General features: G+C 48.5%; 2 protein-coding genes across 1 annotated transcript in view; one reads left to right on the forward strand and one right to left on the reverse strand.

Moving 5' to 3' along the window:
* The window catches only part of LOC137348450 (zinc finger protein 850-like), a 75,982-nt gene extending 63,248 nt beyond the window's left edge, over positions 1-12,734 (reverse strand). Inside the window, exons 1-2 of the mRNA XM_068013757.1 lie at positions 12,533-12,734; positions 9,170-9,437 (exon numbers count right to left, since the gene is read on the reverse strand). The gene's annotated coding sequence lies outside the window, so the exon portion shown is untranslated. The remainder of the gene's footprint in view (positions 1-9,169; positions 9,438-12,532) is intronic.
* LOC137349432 (zinc finger protein 229-like) overlaps positions 1-14,126 on the forward strand; it is a 188,127-nt gene that overhangs the window by 111,719 nt on the left and 62,282 nt on the right.

The raw sequence follows: 14,126 nt of genomic DNA on the forward strand, positions 1-14,126 counted from the left end.
CTGCTTCACAAACCACTGACCACCTCCAGGCGCGTATCCATTGTCTCTCGAGATAAGGAGGCCCAAAAGAACAATGAAAGATAAATATTAAACAATACCTGAAAATATTCACAACCTCACCCACTCACCCATGCACACACACACACACAAGAAAAGATAGATATTAGAGAATAGCATGCATTTTAGTCCAATTGTTGTAGAAAGAGTTCCCTTTGAAACCTTGGTTTTCCAGCAGGAAATTTTAATAGCGGTGCAGGCCTGATGTTCCTTTTCTTGGTTCACTGAAGTAGTGCAGAATCCTTTGATTAAGACTGAAAGTCAATGGCATGAATCCTGGTAAAGTTGCTCATGGGGAGTTTTCCATGTTACCTTGCAGTCTCTGCCTCTGTGGTTTAAGAATGGTTTAAAGATGTTACAGGCAGGGTCGTCATCTTGGCTGGAATAGATCTCTCAGTTGCTGGCTTTCTCCATCTCTGACTGTCTTTCAGAGAAGACTCTTTTTTTAAAGAAAGAAACATATCTGGTTTGGTTTCAGTCAGATGACGACAGATGGTTCCATTGGTGTGTTCATACAATGTCTTTGGAGTTAGAATGTGGTTGATCTTGATAGAGTGGTGTTATTTCCCATCTATTATCTTGGCTTTGAACCCAGAGTCACCCTTCTGCGAAGGTCTTTGCCAACACGATTTGTGAAGATAGGAGCCATTTAGCATTGAATGGCCTGTTTACCATTTTCATGTGCCATCCCTCGAACTAGTCCAGACATGATGTTGGGTTAAGTCTCCAACACTCCCCGTGTATATTTTCAGTACAGGAAAGATCAGCCGACCACTTACTCTAATCTGCCGCAAAAGTGTGTCCAATATCTGGAGTTTAGTTCATTTTTTATCGTTCATGATTGCTCCAGTTTATAACTGCTCTATGCATGAGTGTAAGAGTCAGCCTTGATTTCTGTGCTCAAGTCCTGGAGAAAACTCGAACCCACAAGCTTCTGACTCAGAGATGAGAGTGTTACCCACTGAGGCACAGCTGTCAACAGCACTGAGTACATAATCAAAAGAACTTCATTGGCTGTAAAACACTATGGGACACCCTGAAGTTGGGAAAGGCACTTTACAAATACAAGTCTTCCACAAATAAAGGAGAAAAGGCCCAAAAATCAAACAGTCAGCAATAGAACACCAGTCTCCTCTGAGAGGAATCAAGAACTCAAAAACTGTATTTGATGCAAAGTTAATTTATTTGACACATACCCGGAATATTAAACCCCAGGCCAGTTGCAGGGATTATCAACTGAAATAAACCCAAACTGTCAGAATTAACATGGTTCAGTCCTAGATAGGAACATAGTAACAGGAGTAGGCCATTCAGTCTGTCAAGCCTGCTCCGCCATTCAATTAGATCACAGTTGATCATCTACCTCAACACCATTTTCCCGTGCTATCCCCATATCCCTTGATGTCATTAGTATCCAGATATCTATCGATTTCTGTCTTGAACGTGCTCAATGACTGAGCTTCCCCCTCCCTCTGGGGTAGAGAATTCCAAAGATTCACCACCCTCTGAGTGAAGAAATTCCTCCTCATCTCAGTCTTAAATGGTGTACCCCTCACTCCCAGATTATGTCCTCTGGTTCTGGACCCAGCAGCCAGGGAAACATCCTATCTACATCCACCTGTAAGAACCTTGTAGTTTTCCATTAAATCATCTCTCATTGAAACTCGAGAGAATACAGGCCCAATTTCCTCAATCTCTCCTCATAAGACAATCCTGCCATCACAGGGATGAGTCAGGTGAACTCTGTTGCACTTCCTCTATGACAAGTATATCCTTCCTCAGATGACAAGGCAAAAGCTGTACACAATCCTCTAGGTGCAGTCTCACCAAGGCTCTATACAATTGTAGGAAGACATTATTCCTGTACTCCTGTTACTTTTTCAAAAAATGCCATCAAGTTGGTCAAACAAGATCTTCCCTCAACAAATTCATGCCTTTCTAAATGATAGTTTATCCTGTCTCTCAGAATAGATTCCAATAACTTGCCTACTGCTGAGGTTAGACTGACTGGCCTGCAATTATTCGGTCTATCCTGCACTCCCTTTTTAAATAGAGGTACAACGTTAGCAGTTCTCCAATCCTCCGGCACCACACCTGTATCCAGTGAGGACTGGAAAATGATGGTCAGACCCTCTGCTATCTCTCTTGCTTCTTTTAACAGCCTCGAGTACATTTCGTCTGGCCCTGGTAATTTATCAACTTTCAAGGATGCTAATCCCTTTAATACTTCCTCTGTCCCTATGTTTATCACATCCAATACGTCACACTCTTCCTCCCTAACTACAATATCTGCACCGAACCCTTCTTTTCTGAAGACAGATGCAAAGTATTCATTAAGAACCATACCAACATCTTCCGCCCCTACACAAAAGTTACCTTTTTGGTCTTTTATGGGCCCTACTCTTTCCTTAGTAATCCTTTCACTCCAAATGTATTGATAAAATATCTTTGGGTTCACCTTGATTTTGTTTGCCAATATTCTTTCATGTCCTCTCTTTGCTTTCCTAATTTCCTTTTTGATTTCACCCCTCCACTTTCTATACGCCTCTCAGCTGTCTGTAGTTTTGATTTCTCTGTGTCGGACATAAGCTTTAATTTTCTGCCTTATCTTACCCTGTAGGCACCTTGACATCCATGGGGCTCTAGATTTGGCAGTCTCATCCTTTTGCTTTGTGGGAACATGTTTACTCTGAACCCCTTGAATCTCCCCTTTGAATGCCTCCCACTGCTCTAACAGTGATTTACCTTCAAGTAGCTGTTTCCAGTCAACTTTCACGAAATCACTCCTCAGTTTATAAAATTGACCTTGCCCCAATTGAGAAATCTATCCCTTGTTCTATCTCTGTCCTGTTCCATAATTAAATTTAAATTAGAACATTACAGCGCAGTACAGGCCCTTCGGCCCTCGATGTTGCGCCGACCTGTGAAACCATCTGACCTACACTATTCCATTTTCATCCATATGTCTATCCAATGACCACTTAAATGCCCTTAAAGTTGGCGAGTCTACTACTGTTGCAGGCAGGGCGTTCTACGCCCTTACTACTCTGAGTAAAGAAACTACCTCTAACATCTGTCCTATATCTATCACCCCTCAACTTAAAGCTATGTCCCCTCGTGTTTGACATCACCATCCGAGGAAAAAGACTCTCACTATCCACCCCTCTGATTATCTATATGTCTCTATTAAGTCACCTCTCCTCCTCCTTCTCTCCAACGAAAACAACCTCAAGTCCCTCAGCCTTTCCTCGTAAGACCTTCCCTCCATACCAGGCAACATCCTAGTAAATCTCCTCTGCACCCTTTCCAAAGCTTCCACATCCTTCCTATAATGCGGTGACCAGAACTGCACGCAATACTCCAGGTGCGGTCTCACCAGAGTTTTGAACAGCTGCAGCATGACCTCGTGGCTCCGAAACTCGATCCCCCTACTAATAAAAGCTAACACACCATATGCCTTCTTAACAGCCCTATTAACCTGGGTAGCAACTTTCAGGGATTTATGTACCTGGACACCAAGATCTCTCTGTTCATCTACACTACCAAGAATCTTCCCATTAGCCCAGTACTCTGCATTCCTGTTACTCCTTCCAAAGTGAATTATGTTAAAACTGACTGAATTATGATCGCTACCACCAAAATGCTCTCCCCCTGCCACTCCTTCCACCTGCCCATCTTCATTTCCCAAAACTAAATCTAAAACTGCACCCTCTCTTGTTGGACTTGCTACATACTGGGCAAAAAAGTTCTCCTGAATGCACCTCAAGAATTCTGCTCCCTCAATTCCTTTCACACGAAAACTATCCCAGTTAATAATTCTTCTTCTTTGGCCTCCTTGTCGAGAGACAATGGGTAAGTGCCTGGAGGTGATCAGTGGTTTGTGAAGCAGCGCCTGGAGTGGCTATAAAGGTCAATTCTAGAGTGACAGATTCTTCCACAGGCACTGCAGATAAAATTGGTTGTCGGGGCTGTTACGCAGTTGGCTCTCCCCTTGCGCTTCTGTCTTTTTTCCTGCCAACTGTTAAGTCTCTTCGACTCACCACTCTTTAGCCCCGCCTTTATGGCTGCCTGCCAGCTCTGGCAACTGACTCCCACGACTTGTGGTCAATGTCACAGGACTTCATGTTGTGTTTGCAGACGTCTTTAAAGCGGAGACATGGACGGCCGGTGGGTCTGATACCAGTGATGAGCTCGCTGTACAATGTGTCCTTGGGGATCTTGCCATCTTCCATGCGGCTCACATGGCCAAGCCATCTCAAGCGCCGCTGGCTCAGTAGGGCGTATAAGCTGGGGATCTTGACCGCCTCAAGGACTTCTGCACTGGAGATACAGTCATGCCACCTGAAGCCAAGGATTCTCCGGAGGCAGCGAAGATGGAATGAATTGAGACGTCGCTCTTGGCTGACATACATTGTCCAGGCCTCGCTGCCGTAGAGCAAGGTACTGAGGACACAGGCTTGATACACTTGGACTTTTGTGTTCCATGTCAGTGCGCCATTTTCCCACACCCTCTTGGCCAGTCTGGACACAGCAGTGGAAGCCTTTCCCATGCGCTTGTTGATTCCTGCATCGAGAGACAGGTTACTGGTGATAGTTGAGCCTACGTAGGTGAACACTTGAATCACTTCCAGAGCGTGGTCGCCGATATTGATGGATGGAGCATTTCTGACATCCTGTCCCATGATGTTCGTTTTCTTGAGGCTGATGCTTAGGCCAAATTCGTTGCAGGCAGCCGCGAAAATGTCGATGAGACTCTTCAGTGTGAGATGTTAATGAAGCATCATCAGCAAAGAGGAGTTCCCTGATGAGGACTTTCCGTACTTTGGTCTTCGCTCTTAGACGGGCAAGGTTGAACAACCTGCCATCTGATCTCGTGTGGAGGAAAGTTCCTTCTTCTGAAGACTTGAATGCATGTCAGAGCAACAGGGAGAAGATCCCTAACAGTGTAGGTGCGAGAACACAGCCCTGTTTCACGCCACTCAGGATAGGAAAGGGGTCTGATGAGGCGCCGCAATGCTGAATTGTGCCTTTCATATTGTCATGGAATGAGGTGATGATACTTAGTAGCTTTGGTGGACATCCGATCTTTGCTAGTAGTCTGAAGAGCCGACGTCTGCTGACGAGGTCAAAGGCTTTGGTGAGATCAATGAAAGCAACGTAGAGGGGCATCTGTTGTTCACGGCATTTCTCCTGCAGCTGGCGAAGGGACAACAGCATGTCAATGGTGGATCTCTCTGCTCAGAAGCCACACTGTGCCTCAGGGTAGACGCGCTCGGCCAGCTTCTGGAGCCTGTTTAAAGCGACTCGAGCAAAGACTTTCCCCACTATGCTGAGCAGGGAGATTCCACGGTAGTTGTTGCAGTCACCGCGGTCACCTTTGTTCTTTTAGAGGATGATGATATTGGCATCGCGCATGTCCTGTGGTACTGCTCCCTCATCCCAGCACAGGCAAAGCAGTTCGTAGAGTGCTGAAAGTATAGCAGGCTTGGTACTCTTGATTATTTCAGGGGTAATGCCGTCCTTCCCAGGGGCTTTTCCACTGGCGAGAGAATCAACGGCATCACTGAGCTCCGATTTTGTTGGCTGTTCGTCCAGCTCATCCATGACTGGCAGAGACTGGGCTGCTTTGAGGGTGGTCTCAGTGACAACATTCTCCCTGGAGTACAGTTCTAGGTAGTGCTCCACCCAGCGGTCCATTTGCTTGCGTTGGTCAGTGATTGTGTCCCCTGTTATAGATTTGAGGGGGGGTGATCTTCTTGATGGTTGGCCCAAAAGCTCTCTCAATGCCATCGTACATTCCTCTGATGTTTTCAGTGTCGGAGGCCAGTTGAATACGACTGCATAGGTGTTACCAGTAGTCATTTGCACAGCGCCTGGCTGTTCTTTGTGCAGTGCTTCTGGCTACATTAAGTGCTATGGATGTTAACTCGCTGGGGGCTTTCTTATAGTTCAATAGTGCAATGCGCTTAGCAGCTATGACAGGTTCCAGCTCTTCAAAGTGAGATTGAAACCAGTCTGCATTCTGCTTCTCACATTTGCCATCAGTGGTCATAGCTGAGTCATAGTTGGCGTCTCTGATGTGGGCCCACTTGGTCTCTGCATCCCCTGAAGTTAATATTGGAGTCATTAAAATCCCCTACTATTACTGCCCTATTGTTCTTGCACTTCTTAGAGATTTTCCTACATATCTGCTCTTAGAGTCATAGTTATACAGCACAGAAACAGGCCCTTCGGCCCATTGTGTCTGTTCCAGCCATCAAGCACCTAACTATTCTAATCCCATTTTCCAGCACTTGGCCTGTAGCCTTGTATGCAATGGTGTTTCAAGTGCTCATCTAAATACTTCTTAAATGTTGTGAGGGTTCCTGCCTCTACCACCTCTTCAGGCAGTGTGTTCCAGATTCCAACCACCCTCTGGATGAAAAACAAAACTCCTCAAATCCTCCTGCCCCTTACCTTGAATCTATGCCCCCTGGTTATTGACCCCTCCAATAAGGGAAAAAGTTTCTTCCTATCTAACCTATCAATGCCCCTCATAATTTTGTCTACCTCAATCAGGTCCCCCCTCAGTCTTCTCTACTCTAAGGAAAACAACCCCAGCCTTTTCAACCTCTCTTCATAGCTGAAATACTCCAGCCCAGGCAACATCCTGGCAAAACTAAAGAAAATGTAAAAATTAGTGAAAATTAACCTCAAAATGAGCTGTCAACCTGGTGAAGCTGCAATCCAGGACTACATGCATGCTGAACAGCATAAGCAGCAAGCGATAGACAAGGCTGAGCAATCCCAAAACCAACAGTCAGATCTAAGCTCTGCAGTCCTGCCACATCCAGTCATGAATGGTGGTGGACAATTAAACAACTAACTGGAAGAAGTGACTCCACATATATCCCCCCTCAATGATGGGGGAGCCCAGCACATCACTGCAAAAGACAAGGCTGAAGCCTTTGCAACAATGTTCAGCCAGAAGTGCCGAGTTGATGATCAACTTCGGCCTTCTCCTGAAATCCCCAGCATCACAGATGCCAGACTTCAACCAATTCAATTTACTCTGCGTGATATCAAAAAACGACTGAAGGCACTGGACTTAAAAAAATTAATTCATGGATGTGGGCGTCGCTGGCCAGGCCAGCATTTATTGCCCATCCCTAATTGCCCTTGAGAAGGTGCTGGTGAGCTGCCTTCTTGAACTGCTGCAGTCCATGTGGGGTAGGTACACCCACAGTGCTGTTAGGAAGGGAGTTCCAGGATTTTGACCCAGCGACAGCGAAGGAACGGCGATATAGTTCCAAGTCAGGATGGTGTGTGGCTTGGAGGAGAACTTTCAGGTGGTGGTGTTCCCACGCATCTGCTGTCCTTGTCTTTCTAGGTGTTACAGATCGCAGGTTTGGAAGGTGCTGTCCAAGGAGCCTTGGCGAGTTGCTGCAGTGCATCTTTGGGGTCTATAGTACACTCCCAGCAGTGTGATTGCCCCTTTTTGTTCCATAGCTCAATCCATATGGCCTTATTTGATGAACCTTCCAACGTATCATCCCTCCTCACAGCTGTAATAGTTTCCTTGACCAAAATTGCCACCCTCCCCCTCCTTTCTTATACCCCTCCCCATCATGTCTGAAAACCCTGTACCCAGGAACATTGAGCTGCTATTCCTGGCCCTCCTTCAGCCATGTTTCTGTAATAGCTATGATATCATACTGCCACATGTCTATCTGTGCCCTCAGCTCAGCTGCTTTATTTGCTCTACTCCTTGCATTGAAATAGATACCCTTGAGCACTGCCAAACTCTTTATTTTATTTTCTAACCCTCATTTCCTCTGTCTTCCAGACCTATCCATTAATTTTCCGCCTTCCATTTTTATTTCTGATTTTGTCCCAGCTGAGTCTACCCTCAGGTCCCCATCCCCCTGCCAAACTAGTTTAAACTCTCCCCAACAGCCCTAGCAAAACGTCCCGCAAGGAACTCAGTCCCGGCTCTCTTCAGGTGCAACCCGTCCGGCCTGTACAGGTCCCATCTCCCCCAGAGCCGGTCCCAATGTCCCAGGAATCTGAAGCCCTTCCTCCTGCACCATCTTTCCAGCCACACATTCATCTGTCTTATCCTTCTATTTCTATACTCACTTGTGCGTGGCACTGGGAGTAATCCGGAGATTATTACTTTTGAGGTCCTGCTTGCTAATTTCTTACCTAGCTCCATAAATTCTGACTGCAGGACCACATCCCTCTTTTTACCTATGTCGTTGGTTCCAATGCAGACCACGACTGTTGGCTGTTCACCCTCCCTTCAGGATGCTCTGCAGCCGCTCAGTAACATCCTTGACCCTGGCACCAGGGAGGTAACACACCATCCTGGATTCACATCTGCGGCCACAGAAATGCCTGTCTGTTCCCCTGACTATTGAATCACCTAGCTCTATGGCTCTTTCAGTCTTCCTTGTACCCCCCTGTGCAGCTGAGCCACCCATGGTGCCATGGACCTGGCTCTGGCTGCACTCCCCAGGTGAAGCATCACTTTCCTCAGTATTCAGAACAGAATTGCTGTTGGAGAGTGAGATGCACTCAGGGGTCTTCTGCACTACCTGCTTGATTCTTTTTGACTGTCTGGTGGTCACCCATTCCCTCTCTTCCTGCATACTGTTAAGCTGTGGGGTGACCACATCTCTCAACATGCTATCCACGTAGCTGTCAACACCATGAGTACACCGCTGTGTCGTCAGCTGCCGCTCAAGTTCCAAAACCTCAAGCTGCTTCAATTGATGACACTTCCTGCATAAATGGTTCTCCAAAATACAGGAAGCATCCTGAAACTGCCACATAGCAGAGGAGGTGCATTCTGGAGGTTGAAGCACCTCTGCCATTTCTTTATTTATTAGTTAACTCTTTGCTACTGCTAAAAAAGACCTTACCAATACAATAGCTTAGAATTAATAAAACCTAATTGGTATTGATGAATCCTACTAAAAATCAATACAGTTCACTGGTTAAAATAAACCTTACTCAAAAAAAAATACCTGCTACTCACTTGTTCCTGATTATTAAGCTGTTTACACACATACCCTAACACTGGTGCATTAACTCAGCAATTTTGAGTTATTCCCTAACAGCAGTTACTCACCAACCAATCACCTTGCAGCTTTTCTGACATCACTGTTCACTTTGATTTCAAACTCCAGCGCGCCTGGACTTCTCTCCCGGAAGGTAAGTGTTCTAGGCTGCGATCCTCGGGCTCTATTCGCTCCTCGCTCCGTGCTCGTCCCGCAGGTCTGCCGCTCTCCCGGAAGGTAGGTGCTGTAGGCCACGATCCTCGGGCACTATTTATCCACTCCTTGTTCTTCCTGCAGGTCCGCTCCTCTCCCGGAAGGTAAGCAAGACTAGGAGGAGAACTGATAGAGGTCTTTAAAATTATCAGTGAGTCAGAACAAGGGGGCAGCAATATAAGACAGACATTAACAGGTCAAATAGAGAACTTAGGAGGAATTTCTCTACTCAGAGAGTGGTGAGAATGTGGAACTCACTGCCACGTGGAGTGGTTGAAGCTGATAGCAATGTTGTGTTTAAGGGGAGACTCAATATATTTCTGAGGGAGAAGGGAATACAAGGATATGGGGGCAGGGTGGGAAGAGGTAATTGGATTGGGACAAGGCTCGTGTGGATTATAAACACCAGCACAGACTAATGAGGTCAAATGGCTTGTTTCTGGGCTATAATTCAGTGTATGTACATCAGGGGTGAATTAATGTTTAAGCTTGCAGGCCCAGGGGAGCATTAACGCTCGGGTTTACAGGGCCCAGGGGTGGATTAACGCTCGGGTTTACAGGGCCCAGGGGTGGATTAATGCTCGGGTTTACAGGACGCAGGAGTGGATTAATGTTCGGGTTTACAGGACGCAGGGGTGGATTAACGCTCGGGTTTACAGGGCCCAGGGGTGGATTAATGCTCGGGTTTACAGGACGCAGGGGTGGATTAATGCTCGGGTTTACAGGACGCAGGGGTGGATTAATGTTCCGGTTTACAGGACGCAGGGGTGGATTAATGCGCGGGTTTACAGGGCCCAGGGGTGGATTAATGCTCGGGTTTACAGGGCCCAGGGGTGGATTAATGCTCGGGTTTACAGGACCCAGGGGTGGATTAATGCTTGGGTTTACAGGACCCAGGGGTGGATTAATGCTTGGGTTTACAGGACCCAGGGGTGGATTAATGCTCGGGTTTACAGGACGCAGGGGTGGATTAATGCGCGGGTTTACAGGGCCCAGGGGTGGATTAACGCTCGGGTTTACAGGGCCCAGGGGTGGATTAATGCTCGGGTTTACAGGGCCCAGGGGTGGATTAACGCTCGGGTTTACAGGGCCCAGGGGTGGATTAATGCTCGGGTTTACAGGACGCAGGGGTGGATTAATGCTCGGGTTTACAGGACGCAGGGGTGGATTAATGTTCCGGTTTACAGGACGCAGGGGTGGATTAATGTTCCGGTTTACAGGACGCAGGGGTGGATTAATGCGCGGGTTTACAGGGCCCAGGGGTGGATTAATGCTCGGGTTTACAGGGCCCAGGGGTGGATTAATGCTTGGGTTTACAGGACCCAGGGGTGGATTAATGCTCGGGTTTACAGGACCCAGGGGTGGATTAATGCGCGGGTTTACAGGGCCCAGGGGTGGATTAACGCTCGGGTTTACAGGGCCCAGGGGTGGATTAATGCTCGGGTTTACAGGGCCCAGGGGTGGATTAACGCTCGGGTTTACAGGGCCCAGGGGTGGATTAATGCTCGGGTTTACAGGGCCCAGGGGTGGATTAATGCTCGGGTTTACAGGGCCCAGGGGTGGATTAATGCTCGGGTTTACAGGGCCCAGGGGTGGATTAACGCTCGGGTTTACAGGGCCCAGGGGTGGATTAATGCTCGGGTTTACAGGGCCCAGGGGTGGATTAACGCGCGGGTTTACAGGGCCCAGGGGTGGATTAACGCTCGGGTTTACAGGGCCCAGGGGTGGATTAACGCTCGGGTTTACAGGGCCCAGGGGTGGATTAACGCTCGGGTTTACAGGGCCCAGGGGTGGATTAATGCTCGGGTTTACAGGGCCCAGGGGTGGATTAATGCTCGGGTTTACAGGGCCCAGGGGTGGATTAACGCTCGGGTTTACAGGGCCCAGGGGTGGATTAATGCTCGGGTTTACAGGGCCCAGGGGTGGATTAATGCTCGGGTTTACAGGTCCCAGGGGTGGATTAATGCTCGGGTTTACAGGGCCAAGGGGTGGATTAATGCTCGGGTTTACAGGGCCAAGGGGTGGATTAATGCTCGGGTTTACAGGGCCCAGGGGTGGATTAATGAAAGATTTGGCTCTTTTGTATTTTGACCCCGAGCACTAGGTTCCACAACCAGCGGTAATAGTTTCTATCTATTCCAGTTAATATCTTGAAAACTTTGTTACAAGCACCCCTTCATCCTCTAAATTCCAGGGAATACAACCACTGCGAGGTGATGCATTTTGGCAAAAGGCATAGGGAGATGCAATATATACTTAATGGCATATTATAATGAGTGTGCAAGGACAGAGGGACCCAGGTCGGACATATTACGAGACTAGTGTATATTCTCTTGGTAATTTAACCCTTGGAGTCCAAGTATCATTCAGGTAAATCTACAATGCACTCCCTCCAAGGCCAATATATCCTTCCGAAGATGTGGTACCCAGAACTGAACACAATACTCCTTTTCCAGTCACACTGATACATGAAATCTTTTCCCACAGACAGAACAAACAAACCTTTTTCCTTCCACATTCAAAGGTCGATGATATTCAGGTCATAGAGAGATACAGCACTGAAACAGGCCCTTCAGCCCACCGAGTCTGTGCTGACCATCAACCGCCCATTTATACTAATCCTACATTAATCACATATTCCGTACCACATCCCCACCTTCCCCCAATTCTCCTACCACCTACCTACACGAGGGGCAATTTACAATGACCAATTTACCTATCAACCTGCAAGTCTTTGGCTGTGGGAGGAAACCGGAGCACCCAGCGAAAACCCATGCGGTTACAGGGAGAACTTGCAAACTCCACACAGGCAGGACCCAGAACTGAACCCGGGTCGCTGGAGTTGTGAGGCTGCGGTGCTAACCACTGTGCCGTCCTGATGAACCAAGTGACTCGCTCAGATCTTGATGTGATGTTTGGTTTGAGTTTCCCTCTGCAAAACCTCCCCTTCAAAGCCCCTGTAAAAAGAGTTTACAAAAGTCATCACTGTCAGTCCAGGATAGAAATTCACAACTTGCTTCCTGGTCCAGGATGATTGCACATGCGCCTTGCTGCACATTGACCCCGGAAATCTGGCGGCTGTTCACCTCGGGCCTGTCACCGGGAGAAGCCCCGCAGCTGCCGCCCCGCTCGGTGCAAACGCGGGACTGGGAGCTCCTTATTGGGGATGTTGCGGCCTACACCGAGTGTTTCTGAAACTTCCTCGCCCCTCCGCCGCTTACCGGCTGCAGATACGTCTCACAAGCGTCTCTCCACGGCCATCACTCGCACCTGCCTATCCGAGACACTGTTCGGCACCGCGCCTGCTTCAAACTGAATGAAGGGACCCTCGCCACACGTCAGCCGGGCCCAGCGGCTCTGATTCGGCGCCTGAGAGCAGCTGAGACTCGGTGTCAGTTAGGGTGCGCTCGGCCCTGCTTAGCTTCCGGGTTATTCATTCGGCAACGTCACCACGCGGTGGTACATCACTGGCACATGCGCAAATGTAGCCTCATCGACCTAACCGTCCCTTTCTGTGACGTCACAGGCGGCTGCCAGTAATAAAGATGGCGCTGCTCAATTGGGCACAAAAACACGAATCAGTCACCGCTTCTCTTCCCTGCTCCCTCCCGCACCCGTCTGCGCACCATTCCCGACTACTCGCCGCTTGCTGCTCCTATCCGGCGCTTGTACTGGGAGGTTCAATGACGGGGCTTCAACCCAACCTCAGCGCTAATAAAATGTTCCCTTTCACGTCACAGGATTCCAATGCGCAGGCGCGCAATGCGGTCGTGTTTGGAGCATGCGTAGTACGAGTGATGGCGGTGGACCGGCATCTGGGGATATCAGGGCAGGTGCACGCACTGCTCCCCTTTTTCCTCCTGGGATGTTTTACTGGAGTCGTGTTTCTAAACTCTGTCTCCCGATCCCGGTAATGTCCGTGGATTGTAGGTTGCTGTGAGTGTTGGACTGTATTGTCTTTCCTCATTCTTCCTCCTTCTCCCACTCCGAGTTCCAGGCTGCAGGGTCCGGCTGCTCACAGCGCCTGAAACATTAACTCTGTTTCTCTGACCACAGATGCTGCCTGACCTGCTGAGTATTTTCAGTATTTTCTCCTTTAATTTCAGATTTCCAGCATTCCCAGTATTTTGCCTTTATTCTAACGCAGGCATTGCTCACAGAACTGAGTCGAGAAACACAGACAGACCAATTAAAAGCTGGTTTGTATCAGGGTGGGTGTTGGATGTGGAAGTCGATCCCCTGTTAGAGGCCTGCTTTAGTTCGGGAAAAAGAACCCAACCCAACCCAACTGAACCACAGCAGACCTGAGTCCGACCCGGCCCGAGTCCCTCTGATTTTGCCCCAAGCCCGACTCGACCCGAACCCGCCACTACTCGGCCCGACCCGACCATCCCTTTACTTACCTTCTTGACACTGGACTTGCAAGAAGCTGCTACGCATGCGCGAGGCATCATAGTGACGTCACTCGCTCACTGCACAGACTCAGTTTCGTCCCGGACTCCAAGCTCAAGTAAGTTTTAAAAAATTTTTAATACTTACCAGCAGAGCACTTACCGTGTGTGTCCGAGCTGTCCCGACCCAATCTGGACTCGGCCCGACCTGACCCGAGCCCGAAAACCGGCTGCGGAGGAACCCAACCCGAACCCGACATGTCGTCGGGTCCCGTCGGGTTCGGGTAGGGTAGCAGGCCTCTAATCCCTGACCTGTGTAGGTCTTTTTTGTTGCATAGTTTGATCTGGAGTGGAGATGGAGGAGCAGCTGCTGGCTTTCATCCCGAGTACTTTTGAGCCCAGTTGGTCCCAGCAATATTCAATG

This window comes from Heterodontus francisci, chromosome 34 (genome assembly GCF_036365525.1).
Source record: "Heterodontus francisci isolate sHetFra1 chromosome 34, sHetFra1.hap1, whole genome shotgun sequence".
Classification (NCBI taxonomy): Eukaryota; Metazoa; Chordata; class Chondrichthyes; order Heterodontiformes; family Heterodontidae; genus Heterodontus; species Heterodontus francisci.